An 18283-nucleotide genomic window follows, 5' to 3' on the forward strand; every position below is an offset into this window, starting at 1 on the left:
AAAAAAAAAAAAAAAAAAAAAATGGCTTTATTAATAAAATGGCCTGGCAATGGCCATTTTATTATTATTTTTTTTCTCTGTTCTGGCTTCTCAGTACAATGGCCATTTTAGATGCTGAGTCTCAGTGTGGTTAGGAGCAAGTGGGCAGAATGTGAGTTAAGCGGCCCTTATCTGAGTCAGCCCAAGATAAGAGGTTAACTTAGAAATTCTATCCTTGGCCTGCCCAGCTGCTGCTGTCTGGAAGTACTTGGTCTTTGGCCTTCTATGAGCCCTTGGAAGAGAGGCTTGGGGTGAAGGAGATGCCCAAGTATGGAACTAAGCCCCTTTTCTTCTGGGGCCTGATCTGGTTGAGTATTTGAAACCAACAAGAAATTGATGAGACTGTCCTGAGAGAGCCTCTGCCTCTTTCTCTCTAAAGTAAGTGTTTCTTGAATATAGAGGATAATCTCCATCTCCGTGATATCCTCCTGTATATTGGACTGCTCTTTTCTCTGGTCCTTTTGGGTCTAGTTCCTGATTAAAATTTCCAGTACCTGGTTGGGCGTGGTGGCTCATGCCTGTAATCCCAGCACTTTGCGAGGCCTAGGCGGGAGGATCATTTGAGTTCAGGAGTTTGAGACTAGCCTGGGCAACATGGTAAAACCCTGTCTCTACTAATAAAGTACAAAAAAATTAGCCGGGCATGGTGGTGGGCACCTATAGTCTTAGCTACTTGGGAGGCTGAGGCTGGGGAATCACTTGAACCCAGGAGGCAGAGGTTGCAGTGAGCCAAGATGGAGCCACTGCACTCCAGCCTGGGTAGACAGAGTGAGACTGTCTCAAATAAATAAATATTAATTAATTAATCAGGTACCTGAGTAAAGTGGGTGTGGGGGTGGTTGGGACAGGACTCATCTTCCTTGAGGGACCCAGAAGACTCATGAGGCCTATGAATGGTGACTGTGCTTTGCCAGACCCTAAGAAAGCAGGGAAGGGGCAGCTGGTGCCCCCGGCAGGAGTATTCAAGCCATTCCACTCATTGTGCCCTGCCCTTGAGCAAATCCCACTTCCGGAAACCTGAGTTCTTTGCTCCAGGTCCAGCAGAGGTGAACCCACTTGCCCCAGACTGGGGTTATTTTCCTGCAAAAACTAGATCCTTGTGTTTTCCCCATCTCTGCTGACAGCCACTGTCCACCGTGGCCCCCAGGTGGGACTCCTTAATGTAATCTGATGTCCTCCCTCTCCCTCAGCTATGGTTCTGCTGCTCCACAGATATCTCTTTAATCTGGCTCCTGTCTCCACCCCTATTGCCATTACCTCTCCATTGGCTATTTCCATGATCTGTGCCGCAGGCCTCTGCTCTCTGTGTGCACTGTGCCCCTTGCCTGCTTCAGGCCTTTGGCTCCTCTGCCCAGTGGACAGTCTCCTGCTCAGCCTCATCTTCTGCACCTCTGCCCTCTGCACATGGCACACACCAGCATGGCTGTATGAGGTGCCAAACATGCTGCTGACACTCCCTGCTCTGCCCCTTGGCAGATGTCCTTCTTGCCCTGGGACTGCCCTTCCTCCTTGACCCCCACTCAATTTTGTCTGACCCCTTTAGCCCTGACCATGTCTCGGATGACACTTGCCACCCTGCCTGGTGTGTGTTTTTCACATTTACCCAGAGTGTCCTCACTGGGTTGTGAGCTCCTTGGGACTTCCCCAGAGTGAGCACAGCACCTGGCATCATGCACTTGGGCTGTGGGATGAGTTGTTTCTGCATTTTGCTGTGCTTTGTCTAAGTGTGTTGGACTTCAGTAAATTGCATCAGGCTCTATCAGTCTGCGGCCTGTCTACAGCTTGAAGCCGTCATTTGGAGCTCAGCCTCACCCCACTGCCCTAATCATTATGGCACTGATTGTGTGTAGGGGCTCTGCTACCACCTTCTACCTGGAGGAGTAGTGACTGCTCCCTTTTCTGTATGTCAGGACTAAGTGTCATTGAATCTACTCCTGACTCACATTTAGTCATGTGGGGAAACAGACATCAAGGGCTGTGGTCAGCTGGTGGAGCAGAGCATGGTTTCTGGAGCCATACTGCCTGCATTTACATCCTGGCGGCTGTGTTACCTGGAGTGAGTTACTGTACTGCTCTGCCTCAGTTTCCCCCTCTGCAAATGAAAGTGATACTAATATCTAACTCGTATATAGGATGGTTATGAGGATTAAGTTAATTCCTGTAACTTGCTTAGACTAGTGCCTGACACAAAAAGGGGTACATAAATATTAGCTATTTTTACTTTTTAGAGATTGGGATCTCACTTTGTTGCCCAGGCTAGAGTAGAGTGCAGTAGCATGATCATAGCTCCTTGTAACTTCAAACTCCTGGGCTCAAGTGATTTTCTTGCCTCAGCTTCCTGAGTAGCTGGAACTACAGGCATGCAACCACCACATCTGGCTAATTTTTTTTTTTTTTTTTTTTTTTAGAGATGAGGGTCTTGCTATGTTGCCCAGGCTGATCTTGAACTCCTGGCCTCAAGCAGTCCTCCTCCTTTGGCCTCCCAAAGTGTTGGGGTTACAGGTATGAGCCACTATGCCCAGCTATATTAGCTATTCTTATTATTGAGAAAAGGTGTGTTTTTTTCTACCTGAAGAAGGAAGTACCTATATATTTAAAGTTCTTTTATAAACGTTTATGTATGGCCGGGCATGGTGGCTTACGCCTATAATTCTAGCACTGGGAGGCCGAGGTGGGTGGATTACTTGAGGTCAGGAGTTTGATACCAGCCGGGCCAATGTGGTAAAACCCCATCTCTACCAGAGATACAAAAAATTAGCTGGGTGTGGTGGTGCATGCCTGTAGTCCCAGCTACTTAGGAGGCTGAGACAGGAGAATTGCTTGAACCCAGGACGCGGAGGTTGCAGTGAGCCAAGATCGTGCCACTGCATTCCAGCCTGGGTGACAGAGTGAGATTCTGCCTTTCTCAAAATAAAAATAAAGAATAGGCCTGGCGCGGTGGCTCACGCCTGTAATCCCAGCACTTTGGGAGGCCGAGGCGGGTGGATCACAAGGTTAGGAGATGGAGACCATCCTGGCTAATGTGGTGAAACCCTGTCTCTACTAAAAATGCAAAAAATTAGCTGGGCGTGGCGGTGGGCGCCTGTAGTCCCAGCTACTCAGGAGGCTGAGGCAGGAGAATGGTGTGAACCCGGGAGGTGGAGCTTGCAGTGAGCCGAGATTGCGCCACTGCACTCCAGCCTGGGTGACTGAGTGAGACTCCGTCTCAAAATAAATAAATAAATAAAATAAAAATAAAAAATGCATAAATGTTGATGCATTAGAGTGGAGTTAGGTGTCATTGAAACTACCTTTTCTCTCAAGTGCTTGGCCTTCTGTGTTTGCATAGGCATGTTTATTATGGTAGCTGTAGTTGAATTATAGAAAAAGATGGCACAGCAATCAAAGTCAAGATGTTGATGTTTTGAGTGTTTTCTTGTAGGTTGCACTGGCTCAGCAAGGACATCTTTGCCGGTAGGGCTGTCAGAGGCAGAGGGCAGACACCCTGGGGTCTTACTTGGAACCTGGGGCAGATGATAACAATAAGTGCCTCTCCAGTGAGGCTGTGGTGCTCACACTTTCCTGGGAGCTTGTGGGCATGTCTGAGCTTGCATGGTCAGAGGTTTCTGCTGGAAGATATGGAAGTTTTTATGTTCATCTTTCGCAAGGTGTTTTTTGGCCTCCTTAAGTGTGAAACCAAGGAACAGGCGTGGCCCCAAAATAAAAATGTCAGAATCCTTGGCTAAATGACTCGGAAGCAGGGCAGGTGAACCTACCTGCAGCCCCACCCTGGCGTCGGTGAGCTGGCAGGGAAGGGCAGAGGCTAGGATACTGAATTGGGGAAGCAAGAAGACAAAGTCTGTAAAAAGACTAAAGTACTTTAAGGGAATGGGAGAAGACAAATCTTGCTTCTGTGTCTTGTGCCTCAGCCAGAGCCAGGGAGACTCAGGCTATATTGATAGGAGGCCCAGCTGCATCAGAGCTGGGTAGTTGATAATTTCCTCTTTGCCATTTCTGTAGCACAGGCAGCTGTTCCTTTGGTGTGGCATATATTACCTTAGTTACTACAACGCTTCAGGGCAGCATCAGGCCCTTTGAAGCATACTTTCCTTGACTGTAACTGTTGGAAAAGGAATAGCTGGAAGAACTACAGCAGGGATTGGGGATAGGAGACATACCTCCTGAAACAGGTGGTGCCCGGCAACCAGGCCCTGGCCTGTGCGGGAGGAGGGGTAGGGGCTGTCTGCTTTACTACCACAGGATAGTCCTGATCAAGTGAGCATCTTTCCTTCCCCTAGAACTTACCTTACCAGGCTTGCTCTGAGTGAGCTGTTAGAGTCATAGGCCCAGCAGGAAGCTGTTTTTGCTGGATAGGACACATTCTGCAAACAGCTGATATTTCACATCTGCGTGTGCCATGGAAGCAGAACCACTGATAGCAGAGATCAGGGCGGAACACCAGGGGTCCGTGCCAGGTTCACAAGGACAGAGGCTAGTCCCTGTCTGAGTGGCAAGCAATGAAAAGAAATAACAAGGTGTTTGATATGGTTCCTTGCTGTCCTCCTAAGAGTACAGCACATCTGGTGAAAGACGTCTCTGCTTTGAGCAAATACCAGTAGCAGGTGACTTCATGCAGTGGCTGTCTTAGAGATTATTGGCACGTAGATGGGTTTCTTTTTTTTTTTTTTTTTGTGAGACGGAGTTTTGCTCTGTCGCCCAGGCTGGAGTGCAGTGGCGTGATCTCGGCTCATGGCAAGCTCCACCTCCTGGGTTCACGCCATTCTCCTGCCTCAGCCTCCTGAGTAACTGGGACTACAGGTGCCTGCCACCACGCCCGGCTAAATTTTGTATTTTAGTAGAGATGAGGTTTCACTGTGTTAGCCAGGATGGTCTCGATCTCCTGACCTCGTGATCCACCCACCTCAGCCTCCCAAAGTGCTGGGATTACAGGCGTGAACCACCACCCCCGGCCCCAATATAGGTGGGTTTCTAGTAGTCTGGAAATGCTGTTTGTCTATACTTGCCAAATAGGCACTGCTTTTTTGCTGCTCCATATAGCCTGGGACCCATGTTACAGCTGACAGTCCCTGCAGTGTCCACCATTAACACCACCTCTCTCTGGAGCATCTTTCACTTTGGGATCTGCAGTACTTCACAGGGGTCTGCCGTGGGGCAGTCAGGTCCCTCTGTGAGGGAAGCCATGCTTCTCCCTAGCTGGGTGAGTTGAGCCATCAGGGCCCACTATGCTTCTGGGTGTCCCTCCTTCTGGGAACAAGCCTCTGCTCCCCTGGTATGATTGGGCACTCTGTCAGCCAGTACCTAACTGAGGCTGGTAGGGGGAAGAAACCAACTGATTGTCACCCTGTAGTTCAAGCCTATAGGGTGCCTCCAGGCAGCCCTGTCTGGAAAAGGGCTCATGGCACAGGAGGATCTCTGAATTAGCTGCAGCAGCTGTTCAGGACCAGGGCCATGGGAAGATAGGTTGGGTTTGTGTACCTGGTGCTGCCTTGCCCCTCTCTGCTTTTCTTATTCTGTCATTTCTCATTCTGAGAGGCCCTTGGCACATGGCCTGGATGAGAGTGAAGGAGTAGATGTCCAAGGCCTTGTAGCTCTGAGCGGCAACAGGTTCTCCAGGGCAGTCCAGAACAGAGGGTGGTTTGGCCTTTGGGCCCCAGAGGTACTTAGCTGGTGATTCAAGCTGTGACTAATGGTGTAAGTGCTGCAGGACACTGTGGTCCATGCTGAGAAGCTTGTTTCATGTACGTTGCTCTCTGCTTCCCTGCCACTCCTCCCCAGGCTGGCAGCACCCTTGGCCCTATGGCCAGCAAACGCGTGTTCCTTTTCTGTGAGCCTCCTCCCTGACCCACAGGAGACCTGTATCACCCCGGCACACCCGGGCTGCTCAGCAGCCTTTTCAAGTGAGGCAGCTCAGCCAGACCTAAAACCTCTTATTCCTGGGCATGGGATTCCTCCTCTATACTGTCTGGTTTTCATCTTCCAAATACCAGCCCCCAGCCTTTCTCACAGAAGTAAACATTCTAAGACTGGATTTTTCAGGGCAAGTTAAGTCCTTTGAAAGAAAAGGTTTCATCGACAGCAGAGGGCCAGTTCTGAAACCTGAGTTTGTCAGTGTCTGAAAACAGAGATTCTCAAGTGTCTTGGGTGAGGCTGAGGCCACATTAGGGTGAAGCAGAGTGGAGACCAATTCCCATTCAGTCCCCTGCCTTCCTAGTGCCAGCAGAGGATCTGTATCCTGAGACCCTGGGAATGTGTGGATGCCACTCCGGGGACTCCTTTCGGGAAGGGGTTGGCCATCGCTTAGTACCCAATGATGTACACAGAGCCACAGGCATATATTACCATAGGTCACCCGTCCAGTGACTTTCCCAGAAGGCTCAAAAGGAGCTCGGAGAAACAAGCAAAAGTCAAATCCAGCCCTAGAAGAGAGACACCTAGCCTAGCGAGCTGATGTTGCACCTCAGTTTTGCAGGATACCGCAACACCTTTCCTTAGCCTGGTTCAGTATGGGTTACCGAGCCAGCTTGTCCTGTCGGGACAAGGTGTTGGCAGATAGCGCTGCCAGATGGACCAGATGCCATCTGAGCTATGTCCTATCCAGACTCAGCTAGACCCAGCCTGGCCCCCCTGGGCCTCTCCTGGCCATCAGGAATCTACTTCTTCTGGGTGGGGAGGGTGTGATCTGTGCAAGGCCCCCCTTTTTTTTTTTTTGAGACGGAGTCTCGCTCTGTCCCCCTGGCTGGAGTGCAGTGGCGCGATCTCGGCTCACTGCAAGCTCCACCTCCCGGGATCATGCCATTCTCTTGCCTCAACCTCCTGAGTAGCTGGGACTACAGGCGCCCGCCACCGTGCCAGGCTAATTTTTTTTTTTTTTTTTTTGTATTTTAGTAGAGACGGGGTTTCACCATGGTCTTGATCTCCTGACCTTGTGATCCGCCCGCCTCGGCCTCCCAAAGTGCTGGGATTACAGGCGTGAGCCACCACGCCTGTCCGCAAGGCCCCTTTTTCTGCAGGTGCTAGCTGTATTGTTCCTTGCCCTGCTTATGACTTCAAGCTGACACCTGGGTCCTATCTCAGTGGAGGACCTAGGTGCCCATGGGAAGGCATGCCCCACTTGGTGTCAGCCCCTGGTATCATCAGCTACCTGTAGAGGTAGCCTTTTTCTCCTGCCCCCTTTACCATGGCTTCCATGCTGAGCTACCATGAAGAGAAGACACTGCACCCAGGGCACTGCCAGATCTGCCTGCAGTGCCAGAGGCATCGCCTTATGGTTACGTTGGTCCTGTTCCTTGGTTCTAAAAGGAACAGCCACGGGAGTGCCGTGACAGGGGTGTTCTCAGATGCCACCCCACAGCATCTGCTGAATGAAAAAAATCTCTTTTGCTTTCCCATTATCCATTGTTGAGCTGCTCCAGGCCATGGGTCCTGCCAGATTTTTTAAGATAGTTGAGGTTATGGGGACAGCATCTGTCTGCTGGATTTCTGGGGAGTGATGGGTCTGTGTGAGTGACCACCCTTGTGGAGCAGCCCTGCCATGATGTCCTGCAATGTACCTGGGCCCGGCCCCATGCTCAGGAAGCACTCTGGCCAAGCCAGCGCAGCGCTCGTCCCTCCACAGCCAGCCGCAAGAGTGACGTTCTGAGAGCCACTGGGCATGGCTGTTGAACCTTGCCTGGTGCTGCAAGGGTTAGATTGCCTCCCCAGGAGGCCAGAAACAAGCAAGAGTGGAGCAGGTCTGGGGCTGCTGTCGGTGGCCACTCATTAGGAGAGGGGCTAGCGACCAGCTCCACCCCTACCCGCTCCCTTGGGGCAGAAGGGAGCAGAGCATGTGAAGTGCCCAGACTCGGCCGCAGAGCCAGGGTTTAAGATGGTGAGGAAAGGGAATCTCTCTGGTGAGTGTTTCTCCTGCGGACTTGTGTCCTATGCACATTCCGTCTTTTTTTTTTTTTTTTTTTGAGATGGAGTTTCACTCTTGGGCCCAGGCTGGAGTGCAATGGTGCAATCTCAGCTCACTGCAACCTCCACCTCCTAGGTTCAAGCGATTCTCCTGCCTCAGCCTCCCGAATAGCTGGGATTACAGGCATGCACCACCACGCCCGGCTAATTTTTTAAATATTTTTAGTTAAGACAGGGTTTCTCCATGTTGGTCAGGGTGGTCTCGAACTCCCGACTTCAGGTGATCCGCCCACCTTGGCCTCCCAAAGTGCTGGGATAACAGGCGTGAGCTGCTGCGTGTGGCACACATTCTGTTTTAATCTTCCTGCCATCCCCAAGAGAGAAGTTTAGCCAAGGGAACTTGGGGGCTAAGAAGTGACAGAATTGGGATCCAAGCTCGAGTCTTCTTTTTTTTTTTTTGAGACGGAGTCTTGCTCTGTCGCCCAGGCTGGAGTGCAGTGGCTGATCTCAGCTCACTGCAAGCTTCGCCCCCCGGGTTTACGCCATTCTCCTGCCTCAGCCTCCCAAGTAGCTGGGACTACAGGCGCCCGCCACCTCGCCCGGCTAGTTTTTTGTATTTTTTAGTAGAGACGGGGTTTCACCGTATTAGCCAGGATGGTCTTGATCTCCTAACCTTATGATCCGCCCGTCTTGGCCTCCCAAAGTGCTGGGATTACAGGCTTGAGCCACCTCGCCCGGCCCCAAGCTCGAGTCTTCTGACCCACAGTGAGTGATGGCTGGGACCCATGTGTTGGGAAGAGATGACTGGCTTGGTGATCAGTGCTCAGGCTAGCTTTTTAGGGGTTGCTTTGTTTTGTTTTGTTTTGTTTTGTTTTGTTTTCTGAGACAGAGTCTAACTCTTTTACCCAGCCTGGAGTACAGTGGTGCAATTTTGGCTCACTGCAACCTCTGCCTCCCGGGTTCAAGCGATTCTCCTGCCTTAGCCTCCCAAGTAGCTGGGATTACAGGCACCTGCCACTATACTTAGCTAGTTGTTACATTTTTAGTAGAGGCGGGGTTTCACCATTTTGGCCAGGCTGGTCTTGAACGCCCGCCTCGGCCTCCCAAAGTGCTGGGATTACAGGCGTGAGTCACCGCGCCCGGCCTCAGGTTAGCTTTGTGAGGGAGACGTGTGTGGCCCCTGTGTGCTGGTCAGCTGGGCCAGGACCAGAACCTGGTGGGCAGGCACAGCTCTAGCCACTTCCAGGGTTCCAGACTAACATGCTGCTTCTGAGGAAATCTTTTCCATTCAGCAGTAGGAGTGTTCTCCATTCCTCGCTGCCCTGGGACTGAGGCCTTGGATGTGCCCTGGCAGATGGGAGTGGTATGGGTGGGCTGCTGGAACGGTCATGCTGGAGTCCCTGGCACCCTACAGGAGTCTCCCATCTCTAGGGCACTGTCCAGGGATGGTACCTGGGAGTGCCAAGGTGATAAACCATTTCTGCAGCCACCCTGGCACTTCTGTGACTGTGACTTTCTGTCTAAGTGATGATGCAGGGGGAAGTGGGTGGTGCCAGAACATCTGCACTGGCCACCTGGGGTCTCCTGCCTGCTGGTTCAAATGTGGCTTGGTTTATTCTTGCGTCACTGGCATCTCCTAGGTACTTGACATGGCCGGGCATAGACTTCTGTGTATGGGTGCCAGGCTGACTGCCCATCCCTTCTCTCTGGGAGTGACAAGGCTTATTCTCTTTGGAAACAAAAGAATGGTTAGTTGGGTGGTCCTCTCTGCCAGAGTGTTGTCCCCATCATGTGGCCCCAGCCATCCTTCTGACCCAGAGCCAGCCAGATGTGACTCCCCGCAGGGCCTGACCCAGGTAGCCATGTCCACTTGTTATTTTTTTTTTTTTGAGGCAGAGTCTTGCTCTGTCGTCTGGGCTGGAGTGTGCAGTGGCGCCATCTTAGCTCACTGCAGCCTCTGCCTCTCAAGTTCAGGCAGTTCTCCTGCCTCAGCCTCCTGAGCAGCTGGGATTACAGGCATGTACCACAATGCCTGGCTACTTTTTGTATTTTTAGTAGAGAAGGGGTTTTGCCATGTTGGCCAGGCTGGTCTTGAACTCCTGACCTCTGGTGATCCACCCACCTTGGCCTCCCAAAGTGCTGGGATTACAGGTGTGAACCACTGCGCCCAGCCCACTTGTTCTTTTCTGGCTCTGGCATCCCAGTGCCCTCTGAGACAGCCATCTCTGGCCTCATGGTGTGGGTGACAACTCTCACTTCTAGGCGCATCTCCAGCCTCTCACTAGACCCACCCAGGGAGGGGTGCGTGTTTAGAAAGTTGCTGACTTTGGCTTCAGGGCAGGAGTGGGAAAAGGGTTGTCCGGTTCTGAAGCACAAGGTGGTGGGACTGGAGGGGCTGCTCACCCAGGCATAATTGCTGGACTCCCCTTAATGGGAAGGGCGGTGCCCTAGGCGTGGTGCTGGGTGGTTGGTTCAGGAAGGAGGAGGTAGCTTCACCATCACAAATACCTGCTTGGTGCTCCCCTGGGTGTCCCTCAGAGGAGGGGAGAAGTGTTACCTATATGACCACAGGCCTCCACTCAGCCTCTTAGTGCCTCAGTTTCCTCTGTCCTCTGATGGGATTTATCATACCTGCCAGTGGGTTGGAGTCTTAGAATGTTTCCTACAAGTAGACATCCAGGGCCCTTTGACAACCATGCCTAGTCCCTCTCCTCTCATTTTGTAGAGAAGCGAACCAAGGTCTGAGGTCTGAGGATGAGTGACTGGTCAGGGCCTATCACGGGAAGGACAGTGCTATGGCCAGAACCAGACAGCAGAAGCGCTTCAGCCCCACTGGCTGTCCTGGCACCCAGGGCCATAGTCTGTTTCTAACAGAGGCCAGTTTGCCTGTGTGAGGATCCTAGCCTGAAGCTGACAACAGACTCACTGCAAAATGTGGGGCCGGGGCTAAGCCCTGGCCTTGTGGTTTCCAGTTTCTCAAGACGGCAGTGTAGTATCAGTTCCTCTCCACTGTACAACTTCCCAAGGCCTGGGGAGCAGGTTCACAGCGGGGCGGATGACTGAATCCGTCATCTCAGCTCCTTTGGGCTTCTGGTGCCTTTGTTGCATGTTTGTCCTGTCCTTTCTAGCCCTTAGCTAGCCTGAATCTTTCTCACAAAGGAAAAACAGAAAACCATTGTATGTATCAGGACAACACAAGAGGAAAATCCTCCAGTGACTTCACTCAAAGTTTTCTGTCCACACCACTGTTTGTTTAATGAGTGTTTCCCCATCACAGCCTTTCTGCATCTGGGAAGGAGCCACAAAGTCCCTGGACCTGCCACCATCTTACTTGCCTTGTTCAGCTGCTGGCTACGTGGATGTCTAATAAGACATCTCAAGCTTAGCATTTCCGAAGGGCCTGTTCCTTCCACCCATCTTCCTTGTCTCTTGATAAATGGTGCCACCATGTACACGTTTGCTTAGACCAGAAACCTGGGTGTCATCCTTTTTTCCTCTCACATTAGCTGCACCCACACCTGGTGAGTCCTGCCCACTCTGCTTTGAGTTTTCCTAAGTCTTGCTCAGCTCCAGCCCCACTGGATGCTTTTCTGTTTCTCAGACATGCTGAGTTCACACCCTTTACCCCGAAGGTTTTTCCTTCTGTTCCTCTTGTCCAGCAGACCTCTGCTCAGGAGTCACCCTCTCAGCAAGAACTCAATTGACTACCCCATTCCAATCAGTCCTCATCCCCCCCTCCCGCTGCTAGCCCATCATCTGACTTTGCATTTTCTTTTCTTTTATAGATAGAGTCTTTGTTGCCCAGGCTGGAGTGCAATAGCATGATTATAGCTCACTGCCACTTTGAACTCCTGGGTTCAAGAGATCCTCCCTCCTCAGCAGTACTACAGGTGTGCACCACAGCGCCTGGCTAATTTTTTTATTTTTTATAGAGATGGGGTGTCACCATGTTGTCCAGGATAGTCTCGAACTCCTGGGCTCAAGCGATCCACTTGCCTTGGCCTCCCATAGTGCTGGGATTGCAGGCATGAGCCGCTGCACACAGCCTTTTTTTTTTTCTCTTTTAGGATGAGATATCTCTCTGTTGCCCAGGCTAGAGTGCAGTGGCATGATCCAATCTTCCCAACTTAGCCTCCTGTGTAGCTGGGACCACAAGTACGCACCGCCACACCCAGCTAGTTTTTGTAATTTTTTGTTGATATGGGGGTCTCACCATGTTTCCCAGGCTGGTCTCAAACACCTGGACTGAAGCAATCCTCCTGCCTTGGCCTCCCAAAATGCTGGGATTATAGGCATGAGCCACTGCACCCAGCTCAGCCTTGTTTTCTTTAGAGCATACTTGATCTACCAGGTGTTTCTTGTTTTCCTGTTTGTTTACTTACATTTTCCCTGTCTTTATTCCTTTCACACTTCCTACTCCCACTTTGCAAACTCCCTGGGGCAGGCCTTTGTTAGTTTTTTGGTGGCGAGCAGATAGTGCTTGTCCTTTCCAGAGGATGTGAAGGCAACATGGTGGCCATAAACCATGCTGCTGCAGCAGCCAGTGATACTAAATGAGGTGTGCCACATTCTGTTTTTAACTTCAAACTGCTTTTTGCACACGTACTTTGTGTGTGTGTGTGTGTATACATATATATGGTATATACCTTATATACACACGCAGACACTGTGTCTGGAAAAAAATATTGGTAGCTTCAGCTGAAGATACATTATAGTTCTGTAATGGCAGACCCCTGACCAGAATAGGTTCAGATTTCCTATTGCTACTGTAACAACAATGGTAGCTTGAAATAATCATTTTACAGTTCTGGAGAACAGAAATTCTAAAGTCCAGGTATTGGCAGGGCTGCGTTCTCTCTGGAGGCCCTAGGGGAGAATTCATTCCTTGTCTTTTCTAGCTTCTAGCGGACTCCTGTGTTCCTTGACTCACGGCCACTTCTTCCATCTTCAAAGCCAGCAGTGGCCGGGCGCCGTGGCTCAAGCCTGTAATCCCAGCACTTTGGGAGGCCGAGACGGGCGGATCACGAGGTCAGGAGATCGAGACCATCCTGGCTAACACGGTGAAACCCCGTCTCTACTAAAAAATACACACACACACACAAAACAAACTAGCCGGGCGAGGTGGCGGGCGCCTGTAGTCCCAGCTACTCGGGAGGCTGAGGCAGGAGAATGGCGTAAACCAGGGAGGCGGAGCTTGCAGTGAGCTGAGATCCGGCCACTGCATTCCAGCCTGTGCGACAGAGCGAGACTCCATCTCAGAAAAAAAAAAAAAAAAAAAAAGCAAAGCCAGCAGTGAGGCATCTTCCATTTCATAAAGACCCCTGTGATTGCATTGGCCCACCTGGATAATCCACTGTCATCCCCTACTTCAAGGGCTTTAACTTAATCATTCTGTAAAATCCTACCCATCCTACCTGCTGGCATCCCAGACCCCTGGCAACATCTGTTGTGCTGTGCCAAACACACAGCATTATGGTTGCTCTCCTGACAGGTTGCTACATTGTTGTCAGTTACTGCCTTGCAGTGGGAAATCCCTGTGCTCTATCTGAGGGATGAGGGGCAGGGGGAGGAGGAGGGCTTCTGTGGATGGTGTAGCCCATGGTTGTGGATCCTGTCAGGGCAAGCTGGTGGGCATGCCTGGGGCCACCACAGTCTGAGCCAGACCTGGAGGGATGATTGTCACTTTGCTCCTCACTGCTGTCCAGCTGGCCGCCCTCATCTATAGCCTGCTATAGACCAGGGGAACAGCTGCCGCCATCAGGAGCCATAGTGCCTCCCAAGTTGATGCCTGAGAAAAGGCCTTGGCTGTGATGGCCTCATGAGCCTACCTCTTGGTGGGGAATGGGCATTGTTCCCCAGAAGAGCTGTTTCTCTGAGGTCAAATAATTTGCATACCCACTAGCAACAGAAAGGCCTCTCCCACTGCTGGGCCTGGTAAGCTTAGGAGCTGAGTTGATGCTCAGAGCAGCAATGTGTGCCCTGAGCCAGGCAGTTCCAATGTCTTTGGGGAATTCAGAAAGTGAGAATAGAGTCTGGATCCAGGTAGAGGCTTTGGCTCTTCTAAAGCCAGTCTCAAGCAACTCTCACACTGGTTTCCTGGTGATGCGGTGGGGAGATGCAGGAGGGACCAGCAGGGCTGAGGTCCTCCACCAGTCTCCGAGAGCCGTTCAGTCTTGGCCTGTTTCCCACTGTGGGTGCTGGAGAATCTTTGTTTAAATAGAGGCTTCCTGGGTGAAAAGACATGAAAGCTCAGGGTACACTAGGCTTGGGATGGGTGCTGTGACCAAGGGGACAACTTCCCTTGTGCTCGCTGATTCAAATGCTGAGTTTAGGCTCCAGGGTTTGGGCTGTGTCACCTCTCCAGTCACACTCTCTGCCTCCCTTGTCAGCCCTTGGCCCTGTTATCCTTCTTTTCTCACCCCCACACCTTTGCTTGCTGCCTGCCCACACCCTGTGCCTTGCCCGTCCACATACACACATGTACTGTGGATGTTTGAGCTTTGCCCTGCTTTCTAGCTACTCAGATCCTCTACTCAGAGGAGAGCCTCTACCCATGCCACTTGGGAGGGGAGGGATGTGCTTAAGCGTGTTCATATGGTGTGCTGTTCAGGCCCCAAGGAGAAAGCAGGCAGACAGTGGGGATGCTACCTGGAGGGGTGCCTGGGGAGTAGACCTGCCTGTCAGCCCATCAGCTGCCCAGCCTGTGCAGGTCCTGGGCTTGTCATGGCTCTATGGGTTCCATTTCTCCTCCTCAGCCAGGCAGTCGAGCTCCTCTGCAGCTCCACCGCTCCTGCCCCACCTGTTCTCATGCCTTTGCCTGCACATCCTCCTCCCTTTTTCTTTTTTTTTGAGACGGAGTCTCGCTCTGTCGCCCAGGCTGGAGTGCAGTGGTGCAATCTCGGCTCACTGCAAGCTCCACCTCCCGGGTTTACGCCATTCTCCTGCCTCAGCCTCCTGAGTAGCTGGGACTACAGGCGCCTGCCACCTCGCCCGGCTAGTTTTTTGTATTTTTTGGTGGAGACGGGGTTTCACTGTGTAGGCCAGGATGGTCTCGATCTCCTGACCTCGTGATCCGCCCGTCTCGGCCTCCCAAAGTGCTGGGATTACAGGCTTGAGCCACCGCGCCCGGCCCCTCCTCCCTTTTTCACTTCCCTCTCCCCTTGTATAAAACCGTGGTGCAGAGGTGGGAGGATCGCTTGAGGCCAGGAGTTTGAGACCAGCCTGGGCAACATAGAAAGAGCCTATCTGTACAAATAATAGTAATATATATATTTTTTCCTTCCTGAGTACCATGCATGTTTTTTTTTAGACGGAATTTCGCTCTTGTTGCCCAGGCTGGAGTGCAGTGGCGTGATGTCGGCTCACTGCAACCTCCGCCTTCCCGGATTCAAGCGATTCTCCTGCCTTAGCCTCCCGAGTAGTTGGGATTGCAGGCACCCGCCACCATACCCGGCTAATTTTTTTTGTATTTTTTTACAGACAGGGTTTCACCATGTTGGCTAGGTTGGCCTCAAACTCCTGGGCCCAAGCAATCCTCCTGCCTCAGCCTCCCAAAGTGCTGGGATTATAAGCAGAAGCCACTGCGCCCGGCCAGAATAATTAATATTGTTAAGCTATCTGTTCTCTCCAAATTGATCTAGAGAGTCAACACAGTCCCAATCACGATCACAGCCCACCTTTGAAAGGCATTATTAAGAAAATGAGAGCTGGGCGCAGTGGCTCACGCCTGTAATCCCAGCCCTTTGGGAGGTCGAGATGGGCAGAGATCGAGACCATCCTGGCTAACATGGTGAAACTCCGTCTCCAGTAAAAAATACAAAAACAAAATTAGCCAGGCATGGTGGCGGGCGCCTGTAGTCCCAGCTACTTGGGAGACTGAGGTGGGAGAAGGTGTGAACCTGGGAGGCAGAGCTTGCAGTGGCGTGATCTCGACTCTGCAAGCAGTGAGTCGAGATCACGCCACTGCATTCCAGACTGGGTGACAGAGCGAGACTCTGTCTTAAAAAAAAAGTAAAGAAAAATAAAAGAAAATGAGACTGGACGGCCATGGCTCATGCCTGTAATCCCAACACTTTGGGAGGCCAAGGCGCGTGGATCATTTGAGGTCAGGAGTTCAAAACCAGCCTGGCCAATACGGTGAAACGCTGTCTCTACTAAAAATACAAAAATTAGCCTGATGGTAGTGGCGTGTGCCTGTAATCCCAGCTACTCAGGAGTCTGAGGCAGGAGAATCCCTTGAGCCTGGAAGGCGGAGGTTGTGGTGAGCTGAGATTGGGCTACTGCATTCCAGTCTGGAAGAGAGAGTGAGACCCTTTCTCACCCCAAAGAAAAAAAAAAAATGATGATAAGCCACAGACTGGAAGAAATACTTACAGAACATAAAAGGACTTGTATCTAAAATATATCAACCTTTACAGTGCAATACAATAAACAAGTGCAATACAATAAACAATCCAATAAAAAATGAGTTAAAAATTTGAATAGACAGTTGAATAGTTTTCCAACAAGTAGATGGCAAATGAGTACATTAAAAGATACTCAATATATTTTGTCATAGGGAAAATATATATTAAAACCACAGTGATATTAAAACCACTATATATACACTAAAAGGCCAAAATTAAAAAAAAAAAAACTGAGAATAGTAAATACTGAAGAAGATATAGAACTCATACATTGCTGGTTGGAATGCAAAATAGCACAGCCACTTTGGAAAACAGTTTGATAGTTTCTTATCAAATTAAACATACACTTATCTTATAACCCAGCAATACCACTTGTAAGTATTTACCCAAGAGAAATGAAAACATATGTCTGTGCAAATACCTTAAAGCAAATATTTGTTGGTTTTATTCATCATAGCTAAAAATTATAACAACTGAAGTGTCAGCAACTGGTGTATGAACAGACAAAAAAACTGGGGTGTATCCATAACATGGAGTACTACTCAGCAATAAAAAGGAATGGAACACTGCTTCTCCTAACAACATGGATGGATTGCAGATGCATTGTGCTAAGTGTAAGAAGCCAGGCAAGACACCTCATGTTCTATGATTCCATTTATGTGAAATTCTGGAAAAGGCAAAACCATAGGAACACATCAGTGTTGCCAGGGACTGGGGATGGATGGAATAAATTGACTCCCAAGAGGCCTGAGGGAACTTTTCTTTGGGGAGATAGGGTCTCACTTTGTTGCCCAGGCTGGAATACACTGGCATGATCATAGCTCACTGCAGCCTTGAACTCCTGGGCTTAAATAATCCTCCCACCTCAGCCTCCTGAGTAGTACCTGGGACTACAGGCAGGCACCACCACACCTGGCTAATTTATTATTATTATTATTTTTGAGACGGAGTTGTGCTCTATCGCCCAGGCTGGAGTGCAGTGGCACGATCTCGGCTCACTGCAACCACTGCCTCCTGGGTTCAAGCGATTCTCCTGCCTCAGCCTCCCAAGTAGCTAGGATTATATGCTTGCCCCACCACGCCCGACTAATTTTGTATTTTTAGTAGAGACGGGGTTTCTCCATGTTGGTCAGGCTGGTCTTGAACTCCCGACCTCAGGTGATCCACCCGCCACAGCCTCCCAAAGTGTAGGGATTACAGGCGTGAGCCACTGTCCCTGGACTATTTTTAAAATTTTTTATAGAGATGAGGTCCCACTATGTTGTCCCAGGCTGATATTGACCTTCTGACGTCAAGTGATCCTCCCGCCTTAGCCTCCCAAAGTGTTAGGATTACAAGCATGAGCCACCATGCTCAGCTTTAGAGTGATGGAAATGTTCTGTGTCTTGATTGTGGTGGTGGTAATTCAACTGTATACATTTGTTAAAACTCATTTGAATTGTACAGTTTGAAAGGGAGAATTGGCTGGGTATGGTGGTTCATGCCTGTAATCTTAGCACTTTGGGATGCCGAGACTGGAGGATCACCTGAGGTCAGGAGTTTGAGACCAGCCTGGCCAACATGTTGAAACACCGTCTCTACTAAAAATACAAAAATTAGCTGGGCATGGTGGCGTGCACCTGTAATCCCAGTTACTCCAGAGGCTGAGGTAAGAGAATCCCTTGAAACTGGGAGGCGGAGGTTGCAGTGAGCCAAGATCACACTACTGCACTCCAGCCTGGGTGACAGAGGGAGACTCTGTCTCAAAAAATAAATAAATAAAAGAATCTTATTATGTGTAAACTAATTCTCAATATAAAATACATTTTAGGCCGGGTGCGGTGGCTCACGCTTGTAATCCTAGCACTTTGGTAGGCCAAGGCGGGTGGATCATGAGTTCAGGAGATCGAGACCATCCTGGCTAACAGAGTGAAACCCCATCTCTACTAAAATACAAAAAAATTAGT

General features: G+C 50.4%; 1 protein-coding gene across 1 annotated transcript in view; it reads left to right on the forward strand.

The window, feature by feature from the left end:
* Nucleotides 1-18283, forward strand: part of RANBP10 (RAN binding protein 10) — a 93818-nt gene that overhangs the window by 52917 nt on the left and 22618 nt on the right. The window lies entirely within an intron of this gene.

Source organism: Rhinopithecus bieti, unplaced genomic scaffold (genome assembly GCF_001698545.2).
Source record: "Rhinopithecus bieti isolate Rb0 unplaced genomic scaffold, ASM169854v2 scaffold_34281, whole genome shotgun sequence".
Classification (NCBI taxonomy): domain Eukaryota; kingdom Metazoa; phylum Chordata; class Mammalia; order Primates; family Cercopithecidae; genus Rhinopithecus; species Rhinopithecus bieti.